At 41.4% G+C, this 13,604-nt stretch overlaps 1 protein-coding gene across 2 annotated transcripts in view; it reads right to left on the bottom strand.

Moving 5' to 3' along the window:
- Positions 1-13,604, bottom strand: part of LOC138750164 (ubiquitin-conjugating enzyme E2 Z-like) — a 66,133-nt gene that overhangs the window by 27,686 nt on the left and 24,843 nt on the right. The window lies entirely within an intron of this gene.

Genomic DNA, 13,604 nt, shown 5'->3' with positions numbered 1-13,604 from the left:
GGAGATGTGGTTGTCCGACAAGGGATAAAGGGCAACTCAGGAGGGGAAGGGGAGATTGGGGATAAAGAAGATAGAAATAGGAGAATAAGGAAAATGTTGGATGTTGTAGGAATGTTGTCTGGTAAAGAGTTGAAAATAAGAAAACAGAAATGGAAAAGGAGGAAAGGTAATGATGGAAAAACGGAAAGAGAAGATAAACAAAATATAAAATGGCTACGCTGAACTATATGACTCTAAATATTAATGGAATACATAACCAAATTAAAAGGAAGAAACTACTAAATTTACTGAAAAAGGAAAAAATAGATATAGCATTTGTCCAAGAAACACATTTAACTGAATTGGAGCACAAGAAATTAAAGAGAGATTGGGTAGGACATGTAACAGCAGCATCGTATAATTCAAAAGCAAGAGGAGTGGCTATATTAATTAGCAAAAATGTGCCATTTAAAATAGAAGAGGAAATAATAGATCCAGCAGGGAGATATGTTATGATAAAATGTCAGATATATTCAGAGCTTTGGAATCTACTTAATATATATTCACCTAACGAAGAAGATCAAAAGTTTATGCAAGATATCTTTTTGAAGGTAGCTAATACGCAAGGGAACATACTAATAGGAGGGGATTTCAATCTGAATTTGGATCCAAATATGGATAAAACGGGGAAAAAAATTAACAGGAAGAACAAAGTAACCAAATTTATAATTAAATCAATGCAAGAAATGAAACTTGTGGACATATGGAGGAAACAAAACCCAAAAGAAAAGGAATACTCATACTACTCGACTAGACATAAAACATACTCAAGGATAGACCTATTCCTGTTATCAGCCCACATACAAGGGAGAGTTAGGAAAACGGAATATAAAGCTAGACTATTATCAGACCACTCACCCCTGTTATTGGCAATAGAGCTAGAAGACATCCCTCCAAGAATGTATAGATGGAGATTAAACCCCATGCTACTTAAAAGACAGGATTTTAGAGAATTTATTGAAAAACAATTAAAAATGTACTTTGAAGTAAATACGGAATCAGTGGAAGATAAGTTTATACTATGGGACGCAATGAAAGCATTCATTAGAGGGCAAATAATAAGTTATGCAACCAAGATGAAGAAGGACTATAATCAGGAAACAGAGCAGTTGGAAAGGGAAATAATAAACATAGAAAAAAAATTAGCAATAAAGGAAGATACAACCAAAAGAAGAGAATTGGCGGATAAAAAAATAAAATATGAAACATTACAAACATATAAGGTGGAGAAGAATATAATGAAGACAAAACAGAAATATTATGAACTAGGGGAAAAAACACACAAAATCCTAGCATGGCAGCTTAAGACAGAGCAAACTAAGAAAATGGTATTGGCAACAAGGAAAAAAGACAAACAAATTACATATAATCCAAAAGAAATTAAGGAAAACTTCAGAGAATTCTATGAACAATTATACCGAACCGAAAACGAAGGGAAAGAAGGGAAAATAGATGAATTTTTGACTAAAATTGAACTACCAAAACTACAAATAGAGGAACAAAATAAATTAACAGAACCATTTGGAACAGTAGAAATACAAGAGATAATAAAAAATTTACCAAATAATAAGACACCAGGAGAGGATGGACTCCCAATAGAATTCTACAAAACATTTAAAGACCTAATAATACCGCCCCTCCTGGATGTAATCAACCAGATTGATGAGACACAAAACTTACCAGATTCATGTAAAACAGCAATAATTACAGTGATACTAAAACAAGGGAAAGATCCACTCTCACCAGCGTCATATAGACCAATATCTTTGCTAAACACAGATTATAAGATAATAGCTAAACTATTAGCGAACAGATTAGCAGAACAGGTACCGAAAATGGTAAATTTAGACCAAACTGGATTTATCAAAAAAAGACGCACAACAGACAATATTTGTAAATTTATTAACTTAATTCATGCAGTAGAAGGAAATAAAGCACCGGCAGTAGCAGTTGCTTTAGACGCAGAGAAGGCCTTCGACAGAGTAGAATGGAATTACTTGTTCAAAGTATTGCAAAAATTCAGTTTACCGGAGAAGTATATTAATTGGATTAAAGCATTATATAAGGGACCGTTAGCGAAAGTGACAGTAAATGGACATGTATCAAAGCAATTTAACTTAAGCAGGTCAACGCGGCAGGGATGCCCACTATCACCATTATTGTTTGCGCTAGCTATAGAACCACTAGCAGAATCGATAAGAAGAGATAATAATATAAAAGGAATAAAAATAAAAGACAGGGAATATAAAATCAGTCTGTTTGCGGATGATGTGATAGTGTACTTAACAGAACCAGAACTATCAATAAAAGAACTATATAAGAAATTGAAGGAATATGGAGAAGTGTCGGGATACAAGATAAACGTAAATAAAAGTGAAGCAATGCCTATGATTAACGCGGATTTCTCAAAATTTAAGGAGGAATCCCCATTCAGATGGCAAACGCAGGCAATAAGATACCTAGGTGTGCAAATAAACAAAAATCTAGGCCAATTATATAAACTCAATTACAATCCACTAATGAAAAAACTACAGGACGATTTAGAGCATTGGAAAGAGCTACCACTAACACTGATAGGAAGGATAAACTGTATTAAAATGAACATTTTTCCAAGGATACTATACTTATTTCAGGCATTGCCAATACAACTGACAGAAAAATTCTTCAAAGAGTTAAAGAAAATAATAAGGAGATTTTTATGGAGAGGGGGGAAACCGAGGATAGCACTAGACAAATTAACAGAATGGTATAAACAAGGAGGCTTACAATTGCCAAACTTCAAAAATTATTATAGAGCCGCACAATTAAGGTACCTATCAGATTTTTATCAAACAAGGGAAAAACCAGACTGGACGAGACTAGAATTAGATAAAATAGGGGAAAAGATACCTGAACACATATTATATAAATGGGACGAAAAATTGGTACAACATAGAACTTCTCCAGTATTACACCATCTCCTCAATATATGGAAGAAGATACATGTAGAAAGAAATAAAATAAATTACCAAATACCAAAACTAATATTGACGCAAAATAAGCTACTCCCTTTTACAATAGACAACCTTGCCTTTAGAAAATGGGAAAAAAAAGGGATTAAAAGAATAGAAAATTGTTTTTCAGGAAGTAGATTCTTATCCTTTGAACAAATGAGAGATAAGTACAATATAACGGGAGATACAGCGCTGGCATATTACCAACTGAGATCCTACTTGAAAGATAAATTAGGAAGCAACTTGAGTTTACCAGAGGGAAGTAACCTTGAATATGTGATTACAGATACAATGTTAATCAAAAGATTTATAAAAAATATGTATATTAAACTGCAAGAAAAGGAAAATGAGGAAACAAATGGTAAAACTAAACAAAAATGGGAACAAGATTTAAATATAAAGATAAAAAAGGAAACATGGGAGAAGTTATGCTCTGGAACGATGAGAAATACAATAAATACGAGGCTGCGTATGATACAATATAATTGGTTACACAGACTATACATTACACCGCAAAAGTTAAATAAATGGGACCCAACAGTATCTGATAGATGTTTTCGATGTAAAAAAGAAAGGGGAACAACAATTCATGCAATCTGGACATGTGAGAGAGTAGAAAAATTTTGGGATGATCTCAATCAGATATTAAATAAAATAACAGAAAACAATATACCAAAGAATCCAGAGATCTTTCTCCTAAGTAACATAAAAAACAAAGAATTTGGAATTGACTTGGAGGATGCACAAAAAAGATTTGTTAAGATAGCCCTAGCTGTAGCAAAAAAATGTATTATGTCAACCTGGAAATTGGAAGATAATTTGAAAATACAACAATGGTATATAGAAATGAATAAATGTATTCCATTAGAAAAAATAACATATAGTTTAAGAAATAATATTGAAATATTCGAACAAGTATGGGAGCCTTACATTAAATACAATAGCGAAAACCTACCGGGAACAAACATTACCTAAGTTGATGGAAGGAGAAGAGAAGAAAAAAATGGACTCAGTAGAATTTCTGGTGTATTTTTGTTGAATGACAACATTGTCTAACTGAATTAATGCAACCTAGATTGTATAACTAAAATGGATGAGAGGGGGGAGGGATGGGGGGGTGGCTTGGGAGGAGGGAGGGGGGAGGGAGAAAAAGTCACTGTAAATGTGTGGAAAAGAAAAAGTGTATATCATGGCTATTGTGATTTATGGTGTGAAAAGTAAAAAATTAAAAAAAAAAAACAAAAAAAAAAAAAAACAACAACTTCTCAAGGAATGTGCAAATGCAACTGATTCAAGAATTAAATTACACCGGAAATCTTCTAGTCAGGTACCCTCTGGGAATGATAATCACCAATGTTTGCTTTGCTTTACAGCATATTAAAGAAGCAGAGATATTTATTTTTCTGAAAACCCTTTTCTAATCTCGCAAAGTGCCTCAGTAACAAATTCCAGAACCAATCACTTTAGCAGCCAGAGGGATAAAGTACCATGCATTAAATCCAATCCAGTTCCTTCCACTGTGCTTGTCAGCCAGAAAACTGGAGCAGCTCAACGCTGTTACGACACCAGCGATCGGGACTGGGTTTCGAATCCCGTGCTGTCTGCATTCTCTCTGTGTCTGCAGGGGTTACCTCTCACCCTTCAAAATGTATGGGGGGGGGGGTTGAAAGTCAATTGGGTATAATTGGATGGCATGGTCTTGTGGGTCCAAAGGGCCTGTTACCGTGCTGTATGTCTAAATATTTTTTTTAAAATAGCAAGTCCCAGGTTACTAGTGTTGATTTGGCTTTGGTAGAGCTCTGGTTAAGGGTAGAGGGATCAATTTTCCATTCCCAAGTGAATCTGCTTCCAATCTGCTGCTGGGAGTTGCAGGATTTAAATAACAATGCAGCAACAGGCCAATGCATTTCCAAAACAGGTTAGTGTGCAAGCAGGACTGGGACCTGGAGGTGGAATTCAAATGACTGTGCTGATCGAGTTAATCTTGATGATGCTATTTGAAAGATGCTGCCAGAGCAGTTCGGGTAAGAAACAACAGTTCATTTTGTAACAATCAATACTGTGGATGGAGGGAATAATGGTGTAGGATAATTGAGTGTTGCCAATCAAGACGGCTGCTTGGTTCTGGATGGTGTTAAACTTCTTGATCGAACTCTATTCATTCAAGCAAGTGGAGAGCATTCAATCGCACTCCCGATTGTACCTTGCAGATTGTGGGAGAAACTCGGGATATCATGTGAATCACTTGTACAGAATATCCACGATCCTGAGGCCCTCCTGTAGTAATGCCCCGAAGCAGGGGTGATTAACACTGGCAACCACAAACATTCTCCCAATATTTCAACCTTTGGATGCTCATCATCTTTAGTTTTACCAGATTGCCTCAATGCCACATTCAGTTAAATGCTGCTCTGATGTCAAGGCAATCTCTCTGACCTCAGCTGTGGAATTTTGAACCATGAATATACGAGGTCTGCAGCCAAGTAGTCCAGGCAAAACTATTGGCAAGCAGGAGCTGTTTGAAAGCTCTGTGATAGACGAAGATTGAAGCAGACTAACTGGGTAATATTTAGCTGGATTGGATTTGTCCTTGTTCTTATGTTTGGGACATTCCTGGGCAATTATCCATGGTCAGATGTAATTGTACTGGAACAATTTGCCTAGATGGCTGCTAATTCTGGTTTTCACAACTACAGCTGGGATGTTGTCTTGTCCCGTTGTCTGTGCTGTATTCAGTGCTTCAGTCATTTCTTGCTATCACATGGAGTGAAGTGAATTGGCTGAAGCCACTTCAGAGAAGCCAGGGGTCTTGAATCCTAGATGAATCATCTAATCGACACTCTGGTATATTAAATGTAGTAGATCTGCCACCCTATCACACTGCCTGTGGACAGATGCTGCTAAAAATAAAGGCTAAACATCAGATAAGAATAGAAATAAGATTAGCTGTGAGGGGATCCACAGTCAAATTGCTCACGAATATTAATGGTCTTAGTTGCCCTTGAAGAATGGACATTTTGAAGAGATGTCACGTTACAATTAATCAGAGCAAATACTATGGCTATGTTAGAAATTCTCCCCACCTACCTTGAATGCTACAGTTAAAAAAGTAGGATGTCAATTGAGTGGTCACTGCTGTGTATTAACAATAAAGAAATGGTATTTGGGGAGTCACGTGATGGAGTAGTGGCCGGACGGTGAACTCCAGCCCTCTCCAGAAAAGTCGGGAAAAACAAAGGAAAACACAAAGGCACAGAAATAAAAGTTACAGAAAAGTGAGTATAAAGGTGGAAAGAAGATGGCGACAAAAAAAGAAAAATCGAAAGCAACGGTAAGAAGAGAGGAAGAGAAGACAAAGGAGGAAAAAGGTGAAGGCCTTACCTGTCCGAAGAGGCCTGCTGCGGAGAGAGAAACCCGCTCCCTCAGGTCGGTAAATAATGGACTACAAAAATGGCTCGCAGAGCCGAGTAAAAGTGCGCAACCGCGCATGAAAAAAAACACACCGACTGGAGGGGGGACCAGCTGGGGAGTTGATCTCCACAGCCGGCAACGACAGCTGCAGAACACCTGCAGCAAGAAGAGACCACAGAAGACAATAGAAACAAGAAAGAAGAGGAGGAAAGGGCACCAAAGAAACAACAGATGGCCAACCCAGAGGAAGAAGAAGAGGAAGAGGAAGAGTACAGTGAAATAGAAGAAGAAAAGAAAGGCAAGATAAAGGATATACTTTCTCTTATTAAAGGATACATGGAGTCATTTAAAGAATGGCAAACACAGGAATTTAAGGATTTAAGAAGAAGAATAAACAACACAGAAGAGAAAATAAATAAAATAGAGATGACCTTAACAGAAATGGGAAAGAAAATGGACAAGATGGAAGAGCGGGCAGTAGCAGCAGAAATGGAGGTAGAAGACTTAAAAAAGAAATTGGAGGAATCTAATAAAAAAACTAAAGAGACACAAGAACTACTAGCTCAAAAAATAGATACAATGGAAAACCATAACAGAAGAAATAACATAAAGATAGTGGGCCTTAAGGAAGATGAAGAAGGCAAGAATATGAGGGAGTTTATAAAAGAGTGGATCCCTAAGACCCTAGGATGTCCAGAACTACAGCAAGAAATGGAAATAGAAAGGGCACATAGAGTATTGGCCTCTAAACCACAACAAAAACCAAGATCTATTGTAGTAAAATTCCTAAGATATACTACAAGAGAAAAGGTACTGGAGAAGACAATGGAAAAAGTAAGAGAGGGCAACAAACCACTGGAGTATAAAGGGCAAAAAAATCTTCATTTATCCAGATATAAGTTTTGAACTCCTAAAGAAGAGAAAAGAGTTCAATACAGCAAAGGCGATTTTATGGAAGAAAGGGTATAAATTTATACTAAAGCATCCAGCGGTATTGAAAATATTCATTCCAGGACAACAAAACAGACTATTCTCGGATCCAGAAGAAGCACGAAAATTTGCAGAACAATTACAAAAATAGACTGAGGGAGGAAGACGGGTAATGAGAGTTAAAATGATCACGATGGATATGTAAGTGGGTAAAGACAAAAATAGACTGAGGGATGAAGACGGGTAATGAGAGTAAAAATGATCACGATTGATATGTATGTGGGTAAAGAGGTATAAGAGTGAATAGAGACAATGTGCATACGTGAATGTATCTGTACTTAGAGGAAAATATAGATAGTATAGACAAGAATTAATAAGGGAAGGTAATGGAATAGAGAGAATAAGGAGGGAATTAAAAGAGTGACCTTTGTGACATATGAAAAGTGAAATCTTTTCTGGGGGGGGCGGGGTGGGGGGAAATAGCGGTCACTGCAAAATCAGTTGACGCTTGCGAGTGGATTCGCAAATCCAAATGGAGAGGGGAGATGTGGTTGTCCGACAAGGGATAAAGGACAACTCAGGAGGGGAAGGGGAGATTGGGGATAAATAAGATAGAAATAGGAGACTAAGGAAAATGTTGGATGTTGTAGGAATGTTGTCTTATAAAGAGTTGAAAATAAGAAAACAGAAATGGAAAAGGAGGAAAGGTAATGAGGGAAAAACAGAAAGAGAAGATAAACAAAATATAAAAGGGCTACGCTGAACTATATGACTTTAAATATTAATGGAATACATAACCAAATTAAAAGGAAGAAACTACTAAACTTAAATGAATAAATGTATTCCATTGGAGGGAATGGCATATAGGTTAAGAAATAATATTGAAATATTCGGACAAGTATGGGAGCCTTGCATTGAATACAATAGCGAAAACCTACCGGGGACAAACACTACCTAAGTTGATGGAAGGAGAAGGAAAGAAAGGAATGGACTCAGTAGAATTTCTGGTGTATTTTTGTTGAATGACAACATTGTCTGACTGGCTTAATGCAACCTAGATTGTATACCTAAAATGGATGAGGGGGGGGGTGGGGGGGTGGCTTGGGAGGAAGGGGGGGGGGAGAAAAAGTCACTGTATATGTGTGAAAAATAAATAGTGTATATCATGGCTAATGTGATTTATGGTGTGAAAAATAAAAAATTAAAAAAAAAGACATGGTATTTTAAAATAAATATTTAAAATTTTGAGTAAAACACAAAGATCTGCAGACACTGTGATTGAAGTAAAAACACAATGCTGGAGAATCTCAGGTAAAGCAATGTACTTTATGCAGCAAAGATAAAGATACATAACCTACATTACAGGTCTGCAAGTCACTTTGACTGAAATACTGTTTATACTCGTCTAATAGTTGATCCACCCCCCCCCCCCCCAATTTTTGGCCCAAAAATTGGACGGTCTTTGTATGATCCATGTAAAAGTTGACCGCTTCCCTATTTTTAGCCCCGAGCACCTGCCTATCTGAGTGCCTGATGCCCCACCTGCCCTGACACCCTAATCACAAATCCTTGCTCTGCCCACCTATCTGAGCTCCTGATGTCTCCATGTGGATCCTCGCCTGGCCGCCTGAACACCAGAACTCCCAACACCTCATCCAGAGACTCTCTTCTGTCTCCTGGCTGATCACTCATCCAACCTCTTGACACCTCCACCGCAGATCCTTTCCCCTCTGCCTGAATGCCAAAGCTCCCAACATTGCAGATCCTCGCCCCAGCTGCCTGACCTTTCCAATTCCCAATATCCTGACCGCAGATCTTTGCCTCAGCCGCTCACCCATCACCACTTCCATTGATCCTCGTCCCATCTGCCTGAACACCAGAGCTCCTGATCCCCAGCCACAGACTCTCTCCTTGGGCTCGGCCTCCTGCCCATTGAAGTCCTCGATGCCCTAACATGTTCTTACCACCCAGCCCTGGCTATCTGAGCTCCTGACTCTTTGAATGACACAGGTACTTACTGTGGCCAGAAGTACGACCTGTGTAAAAATTAATCCCCAAATTTGACCTGTGAAGTTCATCCCAAAACTTGACTATTGCATGAGTATATATAGTACTGACAATTTTAAATGTTTTAAATTATTCTAAATGTTGATCCTGCTAATATTTGAGCACAGATTTTCCTAAGGAATCTTTTGATGTCTTACTTGTATGTAAAGCATCAGTAAATTAGCCTTATTGATAGATGAGTAAAAGTGGCAAGGCCAAAATCTTAATACATTGCTCTCCAATTCCAGAATCTGGATTAAGGGATACAGATTAATGTTAAGATAAATTGATATGGACATTGAACCATTAACTCAGCCTATCCTTTTTTTTATGGTTTATTTGTAGATTTAAAAATACATACAAATAAACTTTACTAAAAACTAATACCCCTACTAATCCCCCTCCCCCTATGCAAGAGCCAAAAGCATATTTCGGGTAATTATCAGTTGCTGTGTAGTGTTCCAACCATTTATATCTTTGTCTTTGCTGGCCCTGTGTCAAATGTCAGTCATGAACTCAGACACATAGAAGAGGTGGCAAACCATGGATCCTTGGCCATTACCAATGCTTGAATGAGGGGCTTGTGATCCGTGAAGGCTATGAACCACCTGTCCTCGAGGAAGTAGCGGAAATGGAGGATGGCCAAATATAGCGCCAGGAGCTCCCGGTCAAAAGAACTGTATTTGAGCTCCGGCGGGCACAGCTGCTAGATGAAAAAGGCCAGCAGGCGCCATTGTCCATCGAGCTACTGTTCCAGAACCCCCCACTCCACTGTCGTAGCTGAGGCATCCACAGCGTGGTCCTGGCTAGAGCCTTCTTTGTTGAGATGAAAGACCTGTCTGCCTCCTCTGACCATGATAAAATCTTTTATTTGGTGGCCATGAGCGCGAACAACATCCCCATGAACTCTTGGATGTCTTTCAGGGTGGAGGGTTTGGGGAATCGTTGAACAGCTGCTACCTTCTCCGGCGCTGGTGCAGCCCCAGCTGCCGAAATGGTGTGCCCCAGGAACTGGAGGGACTCCTTGCCGAACTGGCATTTGGCTGCGTTGACCATGAGGCAGAAGTCCGCCAGCTGGGCAAAGAATGTGCGGAGGTGGGCTTTGTGTTCGTCACAGTTGCAACTGGCAATGAGAATATCATTGAACTCAAAATACAGGTCTTTTCCAAACATGTCCATGAGACGCTGGAATGTTTGGGCTGCATTCTTTAGACCAAAGGGCACAAGCAGGAACTTGAAGAGGCTGAAAGGAGTGATAATGGCCAACTTACCCACGTCGTCCTGATGCCCCGGGATCTGATGGTATCCCTGCACGAGGTCCACTTTGGAGAAGACCTGGACGCCGTGAAGGTTGGCGGAGAAGTCCTGTATGTGGGGTACCAGGTATCCATCGGGGGTGGTTGCAATTATAGTTCCCGCACTGTCTCCAGCCCCCGGATGATTTTGGGACCATATGGAGCGGAGATGCCCAGGCGCTGTCTGAGTTCTGAATGATTCCCCAGTTCCTGGAGAATGGAGAGCTCCTCCTTTGTTTGATGGAACTTCTCAGCGACAGCCGTCTGGGTCTAGCATGCAATGGGAGGCCCTGTGAGGCAATGTGATGGAAGACCCCATGCTGGGCCAAGGCGGCATTGAACTGTGGCTCTAAGATGGTGAGAATTCGTGGAGAAACTTGTCAAACTCGTCCCTTGCGGCAGTATGGTGGTGATTTTTGGGCCTGCGGGCTTATGCTTTGTCCAGTCAGGTGGAGTGGCATGTTCGGGCATTGACCAAACTTTTGCCCTTCATATCAACCAGTAGGCCGTGAGCTCTAAGGAAGTCGGCCCCTAACAGCGTAATGCCCATGGAGGATAGGATGAACCACCATGGAACTTCTCCTTCCTGATCTGGATAAGTGTCCTGCGGGTGCCATGGGTCCTGATGGCCACCCGCAGGGTTGGACCTTGAGATCAGAGTGACTCTCTAAGGATGTGGGGGAAAGACGCTGAGCTCAGCCCCTGTGTCCATCAGGAATCAGCAGCCGTTGGATCTCTCCGTCACATGAAGAAGGCTGTTTGTGTGGCCAGCTTTCGCAGCCATCAACGGCAGCTGGCCTGGTTGTTTCCCTGAAACCTGCAGGGCTAGCAGCATTTACTGTCTTGCGGTCCCCAGTGCTGGTGGTAGAAACACCTGGTCAACTGGCTCTCCTCTGGTTTGGTCTTGGGAGTGGCTTGTGGTCGACTAGCTCCTGGTTGTGCCACCTGGTTGAGGGCAGCTTCGTTATCCCTCTTTTGTGTGTCAGACGTCATCCGCATGGGCTGCTGCTCTCTTCGGGTTCGAGATCTTCATCTGTGAGGAGCAGCTGGATATCCTCTGGCATCTGTTCCAGGAATATCTGATGGAAGAGAAAACAAGGCTTGTGGTCTTCTCCAGGGTCAGCATTTTGTCCATCAGCATCGACGTACTACGGTCCCCAAGACCATCTAGGTGAAGGTGCCTGGAAGCTTGCTCCTGGGAAGTTAGCCCGTAAGTTCCAAGCAGCAGATCTTTGAGGGTGGTGTACTTGCCCGTAGTCGGAGGTGGTGGATGATGTCGTCCACTCTTACTGCTGTATCTTGGTCCAGTGTGCTCATGACATGATAGAACATCATGGCGTCTGAGGAGATGTTGCGGAGTTGAAATTGTACTTCTGCCTGCCCAAACCATATTCTCGGTCAGTGGGTCCAAAAGAGGGGAAGCTTTTTTTAAAATTTTTCACACTATGAACGATACTGATCAAAATACATACAGACATTTTTCTCTGTCATTTTATATCTAAAGAAATCTCTTGGTTCCTGCCACATTGACCACCGCCAGTGGGCTGATATCGCCTCAAACCGTGCATCTTGAATATTAACAGTTCGGCGGGCAGCAACCTCCTTTGAAGAAGACCGCAGAGCCCACTTCACTGACAAAAGGCAAAAGGAGGAAAAACCCAACCCCCAACCCCAACCAACCAATTTTCCCCTGCAACCGCTGCAACCGTGGCTGCCTGTCCCGCATCGGACTTGTCAGCCACAAACGAGCCTGCAGTTGACGTGGACATTTACCCCCTCCATAAATCTTTGAATAAATAATTCCATTCTACTCTGTCAAAGGCTTTCTCTGTGTCTAAAGCAACCGCTACTGTTGGAGTTTTGTTTCCTTGTACTGCATGGATTAAGTTAATGAATTTACAGATATTGTCCATTGTTTGTCTTTTTTTAATAAAACCAGTTTGATCTAGTTTTACTATTTTTGGTACACAGTCAGCCAATCTGTTTGCTAATAGTTTAGCTATTATCTTATAATCTGTGTTAAGCTTCTTTCTGCCTCCGCCTGCTTCACACTGCCAAGGCCGGGGCCACTGCCTCCCTCTCGCTTCTGCCCGGATCGGGGCCGCCACCTCCTTTATTCTGCCCGGTCCAGGGCCTCCGCCTGCTTCACTCTGCCGAGGCCAGGGCCATCGCCTCCTTCTTTCTGCCCGGACTGGGGCCTCCGCCTGCTTCCCTCTAACCTCCCCCTCCCTTTTTACATTTTACACCCCAGTTGCACAGCAGTAAGAAAGGGTATGACTCGGTCAACCCCGTCAGAATCAAATCGGGTCCGTGACCTACCTCAGAGGTAGTTAGAGAACCCAATTAAACTTACCTAGGCCATGTCCACAGGTGATTTGCGACCAGGTATAATCAGACCTAGGAGGGGAGGCAGGCCCCTCCAGCCCGGGTAAAAAACCTGCATAGGAGAAGGCCACTCCAATATAAAAGCTACGACCCAAGGACCTCGCTGCCACATCCCAGCTTGCTTGGCCACGGCACACGAACCATGGGTGTAAAGTGTGGGGCCAGTACTGCGCACACTGCACTCCACCTAAAAGTTCCTTTGCGCAGGACGAGGACATTTCCATGTCCTCCCCCTCCACGTCCTCCCCCTCAAAAGATGCTCACAAACTCAAGCTAGCATGCTGGAACATCAGAACCATGCTAGACAAGGCTGATAGCCACCGACCTGAACGTCAGTCTGCCCTCATCGCACATGAACTCCTCAGACTTGACATCGACATAGCCGCTCTCAGTGTAGTCCGCCTTGCAGATGTAGGCAGCCTCCAAGAATGTGGCGCGGGCTACACACTCTACTGCTCTGCCAAGCCTATGGATGAACGACGCCTATCTGGTGTAGGCTTCACGG

Source organism: Narcine bancroftii (assembly GCF_036971445.1).
Source record: "Narcine bancroftii isolate sNarBan1 chromosome 12 unlocalized genomic scaffold, sNarBan1.hap1 SUPER_12_unloc_2, whole genome shotgun sequence".
NCBI lineage: Eukaryota > Metazoa > Chordata > Chondrichthyes > Torpediniformes > Narcinidae > Narcine > Narcine bancroftii.
Note: the sequence above shows the minus strand (reverse complement) of the source record. Positions and strands in the feature narration are given on the sequence as shown.